The 18,897-nt window shown below is 52.0% G+C and overlaps 1 protein-coding gene across 3 annotated transcripts in view; it reads left to right on the top strand.

Moving 5' to 3' along the window:
* LZTS3 (leucine zipper tumor suppressor family member 3) overlaps positions 1–18,897 on the top strand; it is a 43,990-nt gene that overhangs the window by 8,171 nt on the left and 16,922 nt on the right. For 2 of the 3 annotated variants that reach the window (XM_061440976.1, XM_061440974.1), the window contains exon 1: positions 17,992–18,147. The exons of the other annotated variant lie outside the window; for it this stretch is intronic. The gene's annotated coding sequence lies outside the window, so the exon portion shown is untranslated. Of the gene's footprint in view, positions 1–17,991; positions 18,148–18,897 lie in introns of those variants that run through there. 3 annotated transcript variants of the gene reach the window in all.

Here is an 18,897-nt window from a genome sequence, read left to right as displayed (position 1 = left end):
CAACCTCGTGGCTGTAGCAGTGATTGGGTGACCTGCAGAGCACGAACAAGCACATCTCCCCCCCCGTGATGCACAGCTCAGGAGGGCTGGGACCAGCCAACCCAACCCCTTGATGTTCCTCAGTGCCTTTGCCTCCCACTCCGCGCTCACGGGGGGCCCGAAGTGGGTTTTAATAATAACATTAAAGGGAATAAATCCCTGAGCAAACAAAGCCAGGCCCTGCGCCCGCCGGGACAGCCAACACTCCCCAGGGGCAGCAGGTGAGCTGCATTCCTGAGGGCTGGAAAAGAAAGGAGGGATTATTTCCCTCTCCTGCAGCGCGCTGGGTGAGCAGTACCAGCCAGCCTAGTTGGCAGCACACAGGACCTGGGGAGAAAGGAGCATAGCCTCAACTCCAGAGGTGAGGAACAACGGTGGCGTTGCTTTGTTGAATGCACTTCCTCCTGTTGGGTTTAAGGGGGTAAAAGGGATCTGTTTAGATCTAAAAAGAAGTCCTACGAGTCCCACGAGCAGCTTCCCCGTGCCGTGGCTCCCCCCATAGCCAGCACAGCTCTCTCAGCATCAGTTGTGTGGATGCATCCACTCGGAGGTCATTCCTCAAATTCCTTCTTCAATGAACTTCCCATCAAAAGCAGACTGAGATGAGCTCTTAGGCAGAAGCTCTTCCCTGGGAGGGTGCTGAGGCGCTGGCACAGGGTGCCCAGAGAAGCTGTGGCTGCCCCATCCCTGGCAGTGTTCAAGGCCAGGTTGGACACAGGGGCTTGGAGCAAGCTGCTCTAGTGGAAGGGGTCCCTGCCTGTGGCAGGGGTTGGAGCTGGAGGAGCTTTGAGGTCCCTTCCAACACAAACCAGTCTGGGGTTCTATGATCAATCTGTCGATGTCTTTTCCCCTCCTACTTAGCAGAGGAGCTGAGGATGTAACAGTGCTTATAGCTGGTTATAGCCCCAGCTTTGGCCAGGGCAGGAACAAGGAAGAACCCTTTTGCTCCAGTCCCCCACCCTTGGCATGGGGGTTAAAACCAATCTTGCACCCTCCAGGGTTTTAAAGCCCATCAGAGATTTGGGCTGATGAATGATGTTTCCCTGGGCCAGCTGCCGGGATAAAACCAGGGCATCTGCCAGCTCCGGAGCAAAACTCCCATCCCAAAGTCCAGCACAAGATTACAGCGCACATCCCTTTCCTCTGAGGGAGAGCAGGCAGGAGATAACACCAGCCCCCCCACCACTGCCTCCCACTGCCACCCCTTGAGCATCCCAGCAGGGGCCATGTCTCTATTTCAAGCCCCACTGCAGGAAGAATAAGAAGAATCCCTTCATTTCCTTCGGACACTTATCCTCTGAGGATCTTGATCCTGGGGGCGAGTGACACAAACACCCTTTAAATCCATCACAGCAGGCTTAGGGGAGGATTAGCTGATGCCTCTGCAGGCTTTATGCCAGCTCCGGGTTGGAGCTGGTCCCTCAGCCCCACGTCCTACCCCGATAGCCCCATCCAGCTTCGGGCTTGTGTACCCCAAAGGAGATGCTTGCAGGCAGAAATGGAGCAAGCCTGGCTCTAACTCCCATTGGGATATCATTGCATCCCAAGCAAGCCCAGGCTGGCAACTCACTTCCCAAAGTGGCAATCATGTTTAATTGTGGAGCTGGTTCTGGCGCGGGTCATGGACGTGGATGCGGATGCGCATCACCTCCTGCCCTCTGCCTGCACTGCGGCCAGGGAGGGGAAAGGAAAGCTATTCCCAGGCTGTTTGACCCTGACATTGCAGCAGAGGGGAGAAACCCCCCTTCTCCCCTCTCTCCTTTGGGGATGTTCCCTATGGAGCGGCCCAGATATTCCCCAATGAAGAGCTGACTTCCCTCTCTCATCCCAACTTAGCTGGTGAGCATCATCCCTCTGTCATTCCCTTCATGTTTGCAAGCAGTTACTTGGATCACTTCCCATTCTTGACACTTTTCCTCCTTAATTTGTCTCAGCAATGTTTCCCCCCCCCCCTTAGCTCTATTGCTACCCACTGCAACCCCTTCTCCTCATCCCATTTCCCACCCATGGGGGCTTTTTGACCCCAAAGCTCTCACAGATCCTCCTCGAATGGCTTTCCTCCAGCACAGGCAAGCTTGCATAACGGCTGTTGACACCTTAACTTCATTCCAATCGATCTTGTTTGCTAATTAACTGATTGCAGTAATTGGCATAAATTACCTTGGGGAATTCTGCCTCCCTGGGGGTTGGCAGTGGCCAGTGTCTCAGGGAAGAGATGGGAATCACAGCAATGGGATGGTTTTTGCTCCAGGGATGCCTCTTGCAGGTATCCCTGCGCCTTGTAGAGATGCAGAGGAGTTCCAAGAGGGGAACAGTGATTTTTAACTCCCAGAGTGCCTGACAAGCACCAAAACTCCAAGCATATCACACTGCAGAGCCTAAATTGGATTAAGGTGCCTGTTTACAGCATGAAGCGATGAGTGGATGCGACTCTTCCCTCTTCCTCAAAAGGCAACTGGAGATCACCCAAATATTGGGTTAAAGATAAAGCAAATGAAGTAGCTTTTCACAGAGGGCATCATTCCCTTGCAGAAATCACTGCTAAGTATTCATGGAGGACAAAACGCCATTAGGTTGGGTGAGGAGGGACCAGGAGTCATGGAGAATGAGTGCCCTCCAATGCTATTAAACCATTCAGGGGGTCCAAAAGCAACCTCAAGCGTGAGGTATCCCTGCAAAGCTCTGCGGGAGGGGAAATATGGGGAAGGATCAGTGAGTTTCTCCTGTTCCTGGTCCTGTTTTCTCTAAGCATCAGCTGCACAGGGAGGATGAAAGCGGGGAGGACCTCCCTGGATCCCAGCTAGAAACACCCCTATCCCAGCCCTTGGCACCCAGTCAGATCCCTCACTTCACCATTCTTCATCATGCACTTCAATGCTAACTCAGACTCAGTTTCTAACCAGAATAACCGTGTCTCTCCAAACCAAAGCACCTCAGACTGCATATTCCCATCTGTGAAGATGCCTGGGTCATCTAATACATCCTGCCCCAAGTGAAGCTGAAGGAATCTGCAAAGTCCTATTTTGCATGAGGCATCTATTTATATTGACAGCTTCCCACGCTCCATCCCTCCAGCCCTGCATCACTTTCTGCCAGCTTCAGATGCATCACTCCAGCTCTTCTTCTTCCCCCTTCTCTTCAATATTGCCCTGCAACTACCATCATTCTGGGATCAGAAACCCCAGGACTTCTAGAGAGGATGAGCACCACTCCTCATCCTGCTTCTATGGGGCTCTTGGGGGCAAATTAACCTGAGCCCACTGTTCAAAAACGTTTATCCCTAATCCATGCCATTTAGTGCCTTCCTTGGTTACTAATGGACTAGAAAGCACTTGGTTGCCCCTGTGCAATACAAGGCCACCAGCCTGCTTTTGCCCAAGCCAGAAGATAAATTATTGAGCGTTTCTGCCTATTCTCTGTTGTTATCAGCAATTTCCTGACCTCCACCTTGGGGATGGGATGGGAAGCGCTGCTGCAGCTCAGTTATTTCAGTGCTCTTCATCCTGCAGAAATCAAATCAAAAGTGGCTTCCTCCCTGTTGTCTGTGAACCTCCAGGAGAGATCTGATACGGGCAGCGTTTGGGATGGGGATTCATTCATTGTAAACTGAATTGCAGAGTAAATGCCATCATCTTCTGCAGTCAGAATAGCAACAAGCTCTTGTTCTGGTAACCAGTGTTGATTCTTCTATAGGAGAGAAAAGACAGCCCAAATGTAACTGGGGTGTCCAAGACCCTTTGGCTCTCTGATAGTGTTGCCAAAAGGCCATATTGGTAGCCAGACCTTTCATTTTCATTCAATAGGGTGATGTTATTAGCTGATATTCATCCGTGGGATGAATGCATATCATAAACAGGTCTCCACCGCATGTAACACCATCAATCACTGCCAGCAACCCCGGCTGCAGAGCGCTGCCACCTTGCCATCTGTGTGGGGCACAGGGGGCCCATAAGGAATCCCAAGGCCAAGTGTCACGGTCACAGCAGATGCAACCCATCTCTGAGCCAGGTTTGCAGGTTGGCATCACCTGAGGCCCCCAGTACCCTCTGTAACCATCTGTGATACGCTCTGAGCACTTGGCAGAGGGAGAAAGCAGGTTGTGGTGGGTACTAAGGGAGATCCTGGGCTCGCACTAGTTACTTGGTGGCTGAGTTTCCAAGCACACAACCATAGAATCCCAGCCTGGTTTGGGTTGGAAGGGACCTTAAAGCTCCTCCAGCTCCAACCCCTGCCACGGGCAGGGACCCCTTCCACTAGAGCAGCTTGCTCCAAGCCCCTGTGTCCAACCTGGCCTTGAACACTGCCAGGGATGGGGCAGCCACAGCTTCTCTGGGCACCCTGTGCCAGCGCCTCAGCACCCTCCCAGGGAAGAGCTTCTGCCTAAGAGCTCATCTCAGTCTCCCCTCAGGCAGGTTAAAGCCATTCCCCTTGGCCTGTCCCTACATCCCTTGTCCCAAGCCCCTCTCCAGCTTTCCTGCAGCCCCTTTAGGCACTGGAGCTGCTCTCAGGTCTCCCCTTCAGGAGCCTTCTCTTGTCCAGGCTGCCCCAGCCCAGCTCTCTCAGCCTGGCCCCATAGGAGAGGAGCAAGAAGCGCTCAGACCCATCCCTGGTGTCTCAGCAGCACAAGGGGCTGGGGTGCTTTGTGATGCTGCAGCAGAGGGGTGAAGACCCCTGGCAGCTCATAAAAAGTCTGCATCAGATCCGGCCAGGAGATGGATACCCCATTTTTACCACTGCGGAGGAGTGCTGCTGGTGGAGCTGTCATTGAAAGCTCTGTGAGGGATGAGTGGTGTGCGTGGGGGCAGCTGCCTCAGTTGATCTATGGGAGGAATTGGGTGAGGACACGGGACACGTCAGGGAGATGCAGACCCAGGCAGGGAGCAAGAGAAGCTGAGGTTTGCTTTTGCATTTGTATTTGATTGTTTGGACGCAATGAAATTCCCTCCTCCTCCTCCTCTTACCCCAAAAAAGCCACATCCCAAGAGGCACTGAGTGCTGCTGAACCCATTCAGAACACATCAGGGTCAAGCCTTTTTAATGCAAGGAAAGAAAATAAACCCAAAGACAAAAAGCTATTCTGGAGGAGGGGAGGGGAAGGAAGTGGTTCCCTTAATACCAATGACAACCCTTCCTTTAACCCCATCTGCAGCCGTGGGTTGGGTGTTTGCATCAGCGGGACCAAGCAGGGCAGGAGATGTAAGCACATCCTTTTGCACCTTTCTTTTGGTGGGAGAAGGCCTCAGTGCTCAGCTTGGGTTATGACCATGAAGATCGGGATGCTGGAGAGGGGATAGCTCTTGCTGGGAAGGGTTGAGTGGGACAGGATGGGATCCTGCGTGGAGAAGGGAGCTGGCTGGCACCAAAGCTCACCAAGCTGTTTGCATCTGGCTTCAATACATGGACCTGCTCCTCTATCCTATCTCCTGTGGTCACCACCCCTCTTGCCAACAGGACCCCATGTCTTTGTGGGCTCCTCGGGTGGCCTGGTGGCTATTGGAGGCTGTGTTGCCCCTGGCCATGATCCCACATGGACAAAGCCCTGGTCCCCCCAGTTCTGAAACAACTGGGGTTGTGTCTTTCTGTGCTCTTCTGCTCTTTAGCTGGAAACACCAAGTGAGAAGGGACCTTTGAGCCATTCCTATGGGGAATGAGCTAAAGCTCTGGCCCTTGGGAAGAGATGGGGAGGACTTTGAGCTGGAGGAGGGAGTGGATTTTGAACCAGAGACAGCTGAAATACAGCTTGATGGGGATGGACACACAGAAGGTTGGAACGGGATAATCTTAAGCTCCTTTCCACCCAAACCATTCCACGATTCTGTAAGGTCCTGCTTTCTGCTGGACACCTTATTGCAGTGGAGGAGGGTGCCTGCAGGCATAGACAACCCCACTGCTAGGTCTGAGCCCCAAAAGGGACCCCAGCAAACCCCTACAGAAGAAGAGGATGAGGATGCTCATCCGCCCTCCTCTCAAGCCCCCTCTGCGGGGATGCTGGCGCATCTCCCCTTAGTGCCACCACCCCGCACGCCTGTGAGGACAGGGCTGTCCCTCCCAGGATGCCCAAGGGTCACTCCGCAGACAGCCACACGCTCTCCTTGGGCAGGGAAAGGCCATTTCCCCACATCCCTGTGACGTGCCGCAGGAATCTGCGGTCTGTGATGGGTGAGTCAACGGGAACGGGAAAAATCCGGCTATTTTCAGACCACTGACATCTGGGGGCGGGGGGGGGGGGTTAACCCCATTCTCTCCTCCCACAGCAGTGCCTTGCTGGTGGTGCAGCCGCCTCAGACCAGGACCAGTGAACAGCATAGCTTATCAATGCAGCGCTGACATTGGCAATAATGGCTCTTCAGTGGCAGTGCCAGACTAGAAGCAGGAAAGAAAACCCCACAACCACAGGAATACGAAGCCTGCTTTATGTTCCCTCAACACACTTATGGACATGGGGAGACTGAGATGAGCTCTTAGGCAGAAGCTCTTCCCTGGGAGGGTGCTGAGGCGCTGGCACAGGGTGCCCAGAGAAGCTGTGGCTGCCCCATCCCTGGCAGTGTTCAAGGCCAGGTTGGACACAGGGGCTTGGAGCAAGCTGCTCTAGTGGAAGGGGTCCCTGCCCGTGGCAGGGGTTGGAAATGGAGGAGCTTTGGATCCAACCAAAACCATTCTGGGATTGATTCTATGATTGTAATTTGACTTTGTGCATTTTGCACTGGCTCGTGTTTGATTTCTGGTCCACAAGCTTGTCATGCTTCCCCTTGACTGCAGGTACCCACTGAGCATCAACTACATCCCATAGCAGGCTGCTCCCCCGTCAGCTACCACTGCATGAGGAAAGGGTTTCTTCTTTTCCCTCCTAATCTCTCCTTTGCCTGCTTCCTGATGGCTTTTGCCTAAATGCTTCTTTCCACAATGAACAGAGACAGAGATCCACATCTGCACCACTTGGCTACCACTGCAGTCCTGCTCCCAACCGAACGCCGTCTGAAGCACTGCCCCAAAGCCACCAACACTTCCAAAACCTCCTGGGGATGTCTGAGTAATTCATCAGCACGGATTCATATCAGAGCCCGCACAGGAGAGACACTGAGAACACCAGTGCTAGTTGTAGAGGCAGATCCCAGGGCAGTCCCTGTCAGCAGCGCAGGTGAGATGAACAACGTGGGATTGCTCACAGCCCAGACAAATTAATAAGGATGCTGTGCTGGGATGAGTTCTGCCCCAGATCGAGGAAGTGCAAGCTGGTAACATGTGCCAGGCCCCTCTGGAGCTTGCTTCACAACTGCTTCCCATTTCACACGTATGTCTGAGGCATTCTGCTGCCCTGAGCTCGAGGTAGGGCTGAGAAAGAATAGAGGAGGGATGAGAGCAGGTGGTGGCTCAACCCCAGGCAGCTTCCTTCTCCCTTTGCACATCCTTATACCAGCACAAAGCACCAGGACCCTTTGCAGAGCTTTAAGCTATAGATGCTGCGCTGATTCAGGTTGGATGGACAGCACAACGCATGGCTTTGGGAGCTGGGAAGGAGGTGTGAGGCTTGGTCACCAAGATCTCCCCATTCCGTTAGGGCTGGATGGATCCTTGGCCTGACCCAGGGTGTTTGAGCTATTTGCTTAGTGCAAGGTGGTTGTGGTGAGCTGAGCAATATGGAAACCTGCTGGAATTAAGGAGCTAGGGAAAAGGGATGCTCTGGTGAGCTGGCGGGTGGTCATGCTGTTGCTCAAGTTATTTGTCATCTCTAAGGCTCGAACTAGGACAGAAATGCAGTGCAGGGTTATGGATATCTCTAAGTGAGGACAAAGAGGCCAGAGCGATGGATGACTTCTGTGCACAGAGCTGGATGTCCCCATATGTGGTAGGAGACGTGTCTTGCTGTGTCTTTGAGAAGCAGGGAGTAGCCAGTGTCCAACCTCTTCCTTTGCCAGCTCCAGCGCCAGCACTGCTATGGGATGATCTTCATCCCTATCTAACACATACCACAGCTCCACTTAGAACCAGTGTCCTGGAGCTTCTCCTTGGCCTTGCTTTACTCTTTCAAGGCTTCTGGTGACAACATTCCCTGAAAGATACAATAGGATTGGAAAGGATACAGAGAAAGGGAATGGGTAGGGAGTTGAGCTTTGTGAGAACAACTTACTTAGGCTAGAAGTCTCCATCCTGGGAAAGAAATGATTGACAAGAAGGTCTATATGTAAGGGTCATTGCTTTCAGGGGGACTAATTCTCATAGTGGAAAATAAGGGGTCTCAAATCACCATCTAGAGGTCAGTTCCATTCACCTTCAGGTATCCTGCTCATTGAGAGAGATTGGGGTCTGCTTTAGGACACACTTGCCCCAACAGCCCCAGGGTAAAAGAGGCTGAAACCCCTTTTCCTTTTGAGCTCTGCCTGGCTCCCCGCACACGCTCCTCCTGATGCTGAAGTGCATCAGTGCCCAGAGCACGCTTGGCTTCACACGTGGTGGAAGCACCAACTAGACAGAGGTTAAAGGTCTTTCCTAAGATGTGTTTGAAGCTTAGGGACCAGGGGAAGGGCTGAGCTGCGCATGAGACCTGGATGATCACACACCTCGCTGCTCTGAGAGATGTGGATAGGCTGGCGAGAGCAGAGCTTGACCCAAGCATCATGGGGAGGATTTGCAGCTCTGGAGAGGGTGCTCATTGGGTTGAGCATTGGTTCATTGGCTAGAGATGAGGGAGGAGGCTGTGCTGTAAGCGAAAATCCAGTGTTCAAGCCTGTAACAGGTTCTTCCAGCAAGAACAAGGCCATTGCCCGTTAGATGTGAGAGGTGATGGTCATCATCTGGCTGATAGGAGCAGTGGAGAAAGGCTCTGTATCAGTCATGGAGTGCTGTAGGAAGAGCTAGAAGGCTGTAGGACACCGCAAAAGCGTTTGAGCTGGAGGCATATCAGCAGAGATGGAGACATCATGGATTGCTCTCTGTGTGCTGTCTGACCCTATGGGGTTTCCCTTACTGGAAAGACAGTTTCTGATCACTGACACCAGAGGCCCTGCAGGTCCTGAGAGTGATTGCAAACAGCAGCAAAATGGTTTTCCTTCCGGGCAGGCCTCCCCTTGCATCCTCTGGGTTGTTTATGTAGCCACCACAGGGCAGCTCACGGGGTTTCATTAGGTCTGGCCCTAATTACAGCTCTGCTGAGCTTTGTTGTCCTCTTCTTCCTCCATCCTCCAGTTCTCTGTATCTTCTGGGTGGAAAAACACAAAACAGAAAGAGGGAGGATTTGAAACCCCTTTCTACATGGGCATTTTCCATCTGAGGATGGATAATCCCAGCTGCACACACCCCCAGCACAATCAGAAACACCTTCTCTACAGGTCCTTGGGATGCTGAGCCTCACTCCCCTGCAGAGCCCCACTTTACAGCAATGCATTGGCTTGATGGGGTGTCCAAGGCACTGCTTTTTGAGGTTGGGAAGCCTTCCAGATGAGATATCCTGAGGCAAAATGTGTCTGTAAACATGGCAATAGTAGTGCACAGCACGGAGCAAGGAGGAGGTAAGGAAATAGCGTCCATGCTTGGCCAAGCAATGCTGGTCCATCAGAGCTCTGAAAGACAATGTGGGGTTAGAGATACACACCATGTTGCTGTAGGAGCATCTCTGGGGGACATTTGGATGCATCCCCTCACCATTGCATTGACAGCAGACCTGGTGCTTTCCAGTGCTCTCAGGCTGTTTATAAGCAAATGGAAAATGAGGAGGAACCCAGATCTATGCCTCATTCATCCTCCATCCCTGCCTCAAGGCTTGCTGCCGTGTCCTTCCTGCTGCCCTCAGAGAGCAGAGCCTTATCCCATGGCCAGCTCCAGCTCCACAAGCAAGGCAGAGCACATAAAAAGCTCTCTATCAAACCAAATCGTTTGCAACCTCTGCATCCACTTCAAAGCCTTATTTCCCTTTTGTAGAGGATCCGGAGGGATGGGAGAAGCATTCAAAGCCCAAAGCTGGTTCTGAAGTCCAAAGCTGGGCGAACAAAATGGTTTGTTTAATATGCCAAAGCAGAAACCCATGGGAACAACACCTCCCTGCAAAGCAGGTCGCTTCTTTAGCAAGTGAGAAATGGTTTCCCCACCTTCAGAGCACTAAGGGAGAAATCAAAGAGCGTTGGAAGGAGCAGGGAAAGCCAAGCCGTAGCTTTGCCGTTCGCCCCACTGGATCCCCACCAGCCTGGGAGGCACGGAAGGGGACCACAACAATATCCCCCTCTTTACACATCACTTCAAAACCTCAAAGCCACCCTTTCCACAGGGACTTGGGTCAGCTGCCGCACCAGACTCCAAATATTTTCCTAGCTGGAAAATGAAAAGAAACCCCTACCCCTGTCTAGCTCCGCAGCCAAAGTACACAGAATGATAAAGGCCCTGGCACACATATCTTGCACAAGCCAGTTGTAGGAGTTGGAAGGTAACGTGATAATGTTTTCTTTAGGTGGTCGGTGCAGATGCAATCACTGCTCCGGAGATGCCAGCCGCAGATGACGCAAAGATGCCTTTATGTAATCAGCTGCTTTGTGCTATGGAAAGTTTCCCTCTCTGGCCCTATTTTCCCCTCCGTTCCTTTTTGGTTTTCACCCTAAACTCTCCCTGGCTTATTCAGAAGGTGATGGGTGAGGTCAATAGGCTAAATGGGCAGTAAGCAGAAGGGTAGTGGTGTAGAAAGCCTATTCCTGGGTTGCCATCATCAATGAAGGAGCAAAAGGAGTTAATGGCTTTGCATCTGCTGAGTTGGGAAAAAGCCCCTGTTCACCTTTCCACCTGATGGGCTGGAAGGGGGTCACGTTGCAGCCAGGTCTCCCCCCATCCTTGGCATCTGCTATGGCTTTAGACGTCAGCGGATGCCGGGCAGCCATCTGCTCCATGCAGCACACTGTGGAGGAGCACGTGCACGGAGACCCCACTGTCCCCTCCTCATCCTTGGGAGATGCCAAGGCTGACAGTGAACCACCGAAGAAATGTGGTTTGATATTGCAGGGGTGAAGGTTTGGTGGGACACAGACCCTTCAGTCTCTGCAAAGGCTGCTCTAGGGTGTATAAAGATCTCCCAGGTGACTCACAGTCACCTCTGCCAGGGTGAAATCACAGCATGATCACAGGCCTCCAGCCAAATCTGCTTCCAAAAACCAGCTATTTTTGTCCGAGGAGCCTTTCTGAGGTTTTCAGTTTTGCTGATTCAGTTCCTCTCTGTACCACTGCCTTTCTCCTATGGCTGGCCAGGCAACGGAGGTCAGAGGCATGGGTGCCTTCAGGACATAGGTTTCTTCCACCTCCAGGGCTGGACAGAGGGGACACAGCCATTGACTCATATACTAGAATCATGAGGTGCTTTGGGTTGGAAGGGACCTTAAAGCTCATCCAGTTCCACCCCCCTGCCATGGGCAGGGACACCTTCCTCTAGAGCAGCTTGCTCCAAGCCCCTGTGTCCAACCTGGCCTTACACATGATGAGTAAACCCTGCCTTGACTGCAAATACTCAGGACAAAAGGTTGATAAACATCCTGGAGACATCAGCAGCACCTATGTCTGCTCCTACCCTCTTCCACCCCTCTTGTCTGGTCAAATCTGGGTCCTTTCTTGATGTGCTTTAGGACTGATATGTGGCTATCCTGCTACCAGTTGAGGTGGCAAAGGTGGCTCATGAGGACCTTTCCATCTCGTTTTCTCTGCACAGCATCCGAACCAGTGCATGGCTTAAGGAGGATGAGCCTGGGGATGAAGCAAGCTTGAATCCTTCAGTGGTAAGAAGCAGACCTCAGGTTAGAAAGCTGAGAAGGGGCGAATTGGCCATGCATGGTCTGGAGGAAAGGAAGGAAAGGAAGAAAAGGAAGTGAGAGAGCTCATAGCTGGAGCAGGGAGCGGAGACAAAGCCACTGGTTCATCCACTGGTGAAACCCATTTCCAGTCATGGTCCAGTGCCAGTGACTGCAGAGGAATTTGTCTCCAGGGCAGGGAATTCCCACATTCTTTGAGGATAAGGAAGCACGGGGAAAGCAATAGCTGGGGGATGTGTTTGCTGTACTCAGGTCATTTATTAACTGGAAACTGCAAGCTCCCACTGGAGCCCAAGGCCATGGGCTGGTCATGGATCGAGATGGAATTTCAGCCCACACACACACCTTCATTTCAGTGTCCTTGTGGACTGGAAAGGGAATGTAGACCTGGAGCTCCACACAGAGAGGTTTGGTATCCACCACAGAGGTGCTTCCTGCTTGGTCTTCCAACCCCACTTCCCAAAGCTCCTTCCCAGGGCTTTAGGAGTCTCTTGCTTCTGCTTCTGCTGAAGCCATTCAGCCACTTGGTATTGCCCAGAAGAGAGACTGGCCAGGGTAGACATGGAGTAGAATGGGGGACAACTTAAACCTGAGGTTAAAGCTGAGGACCCAGCCCATGCTCCTCCCTTATAAAGCTGGAAAAACCCTTCCACCCTGAGCCAAGAGGGCTGTGCCATATCCCTGACTCCCGGAATGGACAGAAGTGGCACTAACAGGAGACACGCAGACCTGGTGAGTGCACTGCAAACCCAGCCCTCCTGCCTGCAATTTATTCTGCTCCAATTTGGTTTTACCAGACCTGACCTGCTGCTCTGGGGCTCCGTCCTGGAAAACCATCCGAGGATGTTAAAGCGAGCTTCTTCAGTCTAGACATCAGCTGGGAAGCCTGGCAGTGCCTGGCTTTCTCAAGGGGTATTGGGCACTGCTTGTTGGAGGTCTCAGCGTTGGCACCGTCACTGCTTCTCCTGGGGTTGTTCAACAAAGGGAGCAGGGAAAAGAGACAGCACTGCTCACCCATAGCCTTTTCCCTTCGGTTTATAAGTTCTAGATAAAGGTCTTGGCCAACACGAATGAGGTTTGAGCTCCTGTGAGAGAAACAGGCTCCTTCCATCCCTTGCAGGCTGCGTGGTTTGAAGGGCTGTTGAACAAGACCCAACTCCACTCATTCCTCCCATCAGCTGCCAGAAGGCAAGTGGTCACTTAATGTGTATTTCCTCAGTTATGATTCTATGACACAGGACAGGAATCCCATAGGGTTAGGACCAGCTTTTACAGAGCATCGCATCTTACCCCTTGTCTTACACAGCACGGCCAAGCCACCACGCTAGAGGTGAGCATCCCAGCACACACACTGGGCTTTCAGCTGGCGATGCAGGAGCCTCCCTGATTTACAGGAAGACCTGGGCAATGCACCAGGTTGTGTTGCCAGCACTGCAGAGGCTTTGTCTGCCTTGTGTCAATACCAGAGGAGACAGCTTATACCAGCGGGGATGGTTTTGCCAGCAAAGGAAACCATCCCTCTGGATGACATAAACCAGAGTCTTTTGGCTTGTTCGTGTGGCCTCAAGCTGAGTGGGCAGATGTTGTCATGGATTGGAGATAGGAAGGGCCCCCCCTATTGCAGTCCCTGGCATCAACCCAGCTTTGCAGTGCCAACACAGCCTTGGGACCCCCTGCCAGTGCTCTGTGGCAGCTTGGAGAAGGTCCTCTCCCATCCTCAGCTCTGTGGGGGGATGAAGGGGCCTCACATGGGCTCAGATTATTCCGTAACAGCTACAGGGGAAGAGCTTCAAAGAGAGCTTGTTTGGAGATCCTGCAGGAGGTCTGGTTTCGGTGTACAACCTGCTGGATGTCAAGCATTTACAAGTGCAATCAGGTCGCAGCTGAGATCCGAAGATGGGTTTAAGTTATGGCAATGCTCATTGTAAAGCTCTGGAGGTCTCCAGCCCAGCTTTACAGTCCAAGCAAGGACTACCATCATCACCATACACCCCAGAATGGAGACACCTTCACCTCACTTATAACCTGGAAGCATGGGCAATAGCCAGGGCACCCTCATTTAGGAGTTATTTCTGCTCCTTAAGGCTTTGAAAACTATTGAACTATTGTCCTTGTACATAAAGGAATTTGGATGGAAGCTTTTCCTCACATCAGGGTGCTTGGCACTGAGAAGTAGCTCCCCAGAGCTTCGAAGGAAGAAAGGGGATGAGGCACTGGCACAGGGTGCCCAGGGAATCTGTGGCTGCCCCATCCCTGGCAGTGTTCAAGGCCAGGTTGGATGGGGCTTGGAACAAGCTGCTCCAGTGGAAGTGAAGCAAGGGCTTGGAATTGCATGAGCCTTAAGGTCCCTTCCAACAGAAATCAGTCTGGGATTCTATGGATAAATCCCAGTGCAAGTAGATGGACTCTCAAGTCCATTGATGGCCCAAGCCCATCAATGCTTTCTGCTCATCATTCCCCAGGGAAAGCCATGGACCAGTGATGCTCCTTCAGACCACATTGCAGCTCACATCTTGCTGCTTCTCTGATCAGTGCTAGAACACTTCACCACTTCTGCTGCTGCATCCAGGGCCCTCCAAGAGCTTTGGGATCTTGGAATGAAATGGCTTGAAGAGAAATGAAATCACCCCATGAGGGGAGCTGCTCATGTCACAACTGCAAGGAAAAGGCAAAGGAACACAGAAGGATCTGAGGAACACCGAGTTTGGGGGTCGATTAGCAGCCTTCCAGTGTCTGAAGGGGGGCTATAGGGATGCTGGGGAGGGACTCTTCATAAGAGACTGTAGTGACAGGACAAGGGGTAAAACGGGTTAAAACTGAAACAGGGGAAGTTTAGATTGGATATAAGGAGGAAATTCTTTCCTGTGAGAGTGGTGAGGCACTGGAATGGGTTGCTCAGAGAGGTTGTGAATGCTCCATCCCTGGCAGTGTTCAAGACCAGGTTGGATGAAGCCTTGGGTGCCATGGTTTAGTGTGAGGTGTCCCTGCCCATGGCAGGGGGTTGGAACTGGGTGATCTTAAGGTCCTTTCCAACCCTAACTATTCTGTGATTCTATGATAGAGTTTTCTTTTCCTCAAAAGGAAGGATTTGGGGAAAAAAAAAAAAAAACAGGATAAAAATCCAGTATCTTTATTTATGAAAACTGAGTTTTGTCTTGTTAAAGGGTCATAAAAAAACAAAACAACAATTTAACTGAAAAAAGACAAAACACCTCAAAAAAAAAACCAAACCAAATCCCGAAACATTTCCACGGAAATCATTCTCAAACAGGAGCTCTTTCCTGCAGACGAGTAAAACTCAGCAGGAATCCCCAGGGTCCCATTTGACAGCAGTCAAAGGCATCCACTGAGCAGAGAAAGGGAATCTGCTTCTTTCCTTCCCTCCTTTCTTCTTGCTCCCTTTATTCTGCTCTGCACAATGATGCTGGCTGCAAACAAGGGGGCTCTGTTGGCTCTCAGGGGTGGTGGAGGTAGAGAGGTTGATGCATCTGGGTTAGGAATGGGAGCTCCGGGTTCAATAGTTTATGGCTCGCCTGGAGCACAGGTTATCCCAGCATTCTCCCAAGCCTCTTCCATCCTGATTTATTCATCTGTGGGAAGCGCCAAGACGTAACACAGCTCCCAAAGGGAGACAAGCACAGCCTCAACCTGCTCAGGAAACTGCCTGTCTCCTGTAAGATCTGCTGAGCCTGGGTAAGCTGCGGCTCCAAACCCAGCTGCCAAGGGCTCCTTGGCTTGGAAAGCTTCAGCAGATCCCATCGGTGGGAATGGCCATGTCCTGAGGAAGCTCCTGGATCAGCTCTGGTTATTGCATGAGCGGTGCCTGGGATGGAAAGGGCTTGATCTGTTCATGGCTATTTCCAAGGTGGGTGAGAAGGTGAAGAGAAGGCTCCTGAAGGGGAGACCTGAGAGCAGCTCCAGTGCCTAAAGGGGCTGCAGGAAAGCTGGAGAGGGGCTTGGGACAAGGGATGTAGGGACAGGCCAAGGGGAATGGCTTGAACCTGCCCGAGGGGAGACTGAGATGAGCTCTTAGGCAGAAGCTCTTCCCTGTGAGGATGCTGAGGCGCTGGCACAGGGTGCCCAGAGAAGCTGTGGCTGCCCCATCCCTGGCAGTGTTCAAGGCCAGGTTGGACACAGGGGCTTGGAGCAAGCTGCTCTAGTGGAAGGGGTCCCTGCCCGTGGCAGGGGTTGGAGCTGGGTGAGCTTTAAGCTTCCTTCCAACCCAAACCATTCCATGATCCTATGACGTGCATCCTTCTGCCGGGAATCTCTTCCAGCAATGTATAACCCAGCCTGTTCCTTCCAAGCTCTTTGCTTCTGAAATCCAATGGCAAAATTAAGAGCTTGAGTCTCCACGGGACTCCCATTTTGGTAGAATTTACACCTTCCCATGCACCCCAGCAGCCCGTTTTGTGCAGTTTAAGTGCATGTGTAACCCGCATTTGAGTACTGTTAGCATTATTGCTGTTTTACCTCGCTTGCTGCTATTAGCCCACCAATGATGCTGCTGTTTGAGAGGCCGCGACCAGGGACTCCTTTGGTACGCAGACATCCTGCCAATAGAAAATTCACTTGAGCAAATAAGTCTAAATGAGCAGCAGCTTTGTGTAGCTTTATTCCACTCACTGTACTCCCTCCAAGGCTGCAAATAATCCAGTATAAGTGCTGATGATGGCTGGCCCCCGATGGAAGCCTGATTGCTCTCCTGTCACAGTGCTGGCAGGCAGGAGGAGGAGCTCAGGACCATCCAGTCTGAAAGATGGGGGGGTTTGAATGGCAAAGTGATGGCAAAGGAGGGAGGGCAGGATCCAGGTGCAGGTTGATGTGATGGGCATCATCCCATTCGTCCAAATGGGCTGAAATCAGCCAGAAAACACCAAAGTTAGGGGATGGTCAATGTACAGATGGACCAATTCACACTCATCCTCATCTGCAATAACCAGGGGAGAAAACTGCTTCCTCTTTCCATTTTGTCTGTGCAGAATCATGTTAATGGGCTATAACAGGATCCCATCCCTCTTTTTCGTTGCTGTTTTGTATGTTCACAGCTTTATCAAGGAGTCTGGGGCTGAGATGCGTTGGCACATACAGAGAATATGGCCTTTCTGGGTATCAGACTGCCTCTTAGTGCCTCGCTGAGATTTAGGATGTCAGTTACCCCAAACCACCTCCAAAAGAAAGGCTGAGGCTGCTCCAAAGTTATCAGGCTCTCTGCCCCTGTATCTGTAGTGAATGGGGTCAGCCACACAGCTGGGAAGCATCCCCTTTCCCATCAGGATAGGAAAGGTGAGGAGAGGGGTCTCATGTTGGGAAGACCCCAAAATAACTGAGCAAAACAAGGCTTTGGATCCCCAAATTCCCCTTTGAAAAAAGCCACATTGTCAGACTGCAAACTCCCTATTTGAGCAAAAGCAAGCTGCCAGACCCAAAATTCCCAGATGGAAAAATCCAGCTGTGAGACCCCCAAATTCCCGTTTCAGCAAAACCGTCAGACCCCAAATTCCTTGTTTGTACATAAACAAGCCTTTGGCCTCCAAAGTCCTACTTGAGAAAAAGCAGAGCATTGGACTCCATATTCCTCTTTAAAGTAAAACCAAGCTTTCAGACCCCAAAATCCCTGTTTGAGCAAAACAAGCCTTTGGATCCCCATATTCCCTATTTGAAGAAAAACCCCACAAACCAGGTGGCAGATCCCCAGCATCCCCCACCGAGCTGTCAGACCTTTGTTTGCACAAAACCAAGCCATCACACCCCCAAAATCCTTATCTGAAAAAGGAAAGCAAGGAGTCAGACCCCAAACCTCTACTTTGGGGTTGGACCCCAAAATCCCCATTGAAGCAAAACATCAGACTCTGAAATCCTTTATTTGGGCAAAACCAAGCTGTCAAACCCCAAATCCCCATTTAAGCCAAACCAAGCCATCAGACCCTCAAATCCCAATTCAAGCCAGACCCCATAAACCCTATTTGTACAAAACCCAACCTGTCCGAGCCCAAATCTCCCATGTGAAGGAAACCAATCAGACCCCCAAACCTCCATTTGACCCAAACCAAGCTATCAAAGCCCATTAACCAAACCTGAGCCAGAGACCCCCCAAGTCCCGCATTGAGGATTTGGGTTCATTTCCATGCCGATGGGCACAAAGAGTTAAGATTCCATGGGCAGTGGCCAATCACACGGAGCAGAGCCCGGCCCTTGGCCCCAGCCCAGCAGCAGGTTGCTCTCTGCAGGTATTAGTTTGTTTTCCTGCCCGGGGTACCAAGCAGAGAGACGATGAACCTCGAGACCTATGGAGAATGGGGAGCCCCGAATGCATCCCTGGGTTATCCAGGTAAATCCCGGTGGGTGCTGGCTTTTGGGAGGGTCTTTTCTTTCCTCTTGTTCCCCGTCTCGCTGCGTGTCTTTGTTTGAGAACAGAAAGGGGCCAGGCAGGGGAAGGGAGGGTTTGCAGTGGATCAGTGCGTGGGACCTGCTGCAGGTGCCTCTTTGGGATGGGATGGACCCGCTGGGCTGTGTTTGCACTGGGGGATCAGAGCAGAGATGGGGTGCATGGAGGTGAGTGCTCAGGGTGCGGAGAGCTATTTCCCCTTCCTATAAACCCACCCTGGCATCCACCAAGCATCAAGACCGGGCACCCCGGTTGGGTTTGGGGCACCATTCTGGTTATTGGCACTAATGCTGGTGGCGAGGACAAGCCACTGTGGGGGCAAACCACCATGGGGTTTGCTGTGAGTCCGGGAGGGAGGGAGCACTTCCCAGGCTGGCTCCATGCCCTTGAAATTCCTTAGAGTGAGTTAATGATAAATCACAGCCAGGTCAGTAACGTGGTGGGAGCTGGTGGCGAGCACCCTCTTGTCCTTCCTGCTGGGACTCAGGGGTTGTGGGGATGGCTGCTTGGAAGCCCAAAAGGCAGGATCAAACCTCCCCGTTGCAACACACAAGGCAAGGGTCTGCTGACAACGGGGGTCCTCCTGCTCCCACTGTGAGGCATTCCGGGCCAAGGAGTGGGTCTTTAGCAGGAGATCACATTGGGATCCCTGGGATACGGAGCCACATGAGGATGCTCAAGCAGATGTTGGGG

This window comes from Pezoporus flaviventris, unplaced genomic scaffold (genome assembly GCF_033815535.1).
Source record: "Pezoporus flaviventris isolate CSIRO_AGI_PZ_B2104156 unplaced genomic scaffold, CSIRO_AGI_Pfla_v1 ptg000188l, whole genome shotgun sequence".
Classification (NCBI taxonomy): Eukaryota; Metazoa; Chordata; class Aves; order Psittaciformes; family Psittacidae; genus Pezoporus; species Pezoporus flaviventris.
Note: the sequence above shows the minus strand (reverse complement) of the source record. Positions and strands in the feature narration are given on the sequence as shown.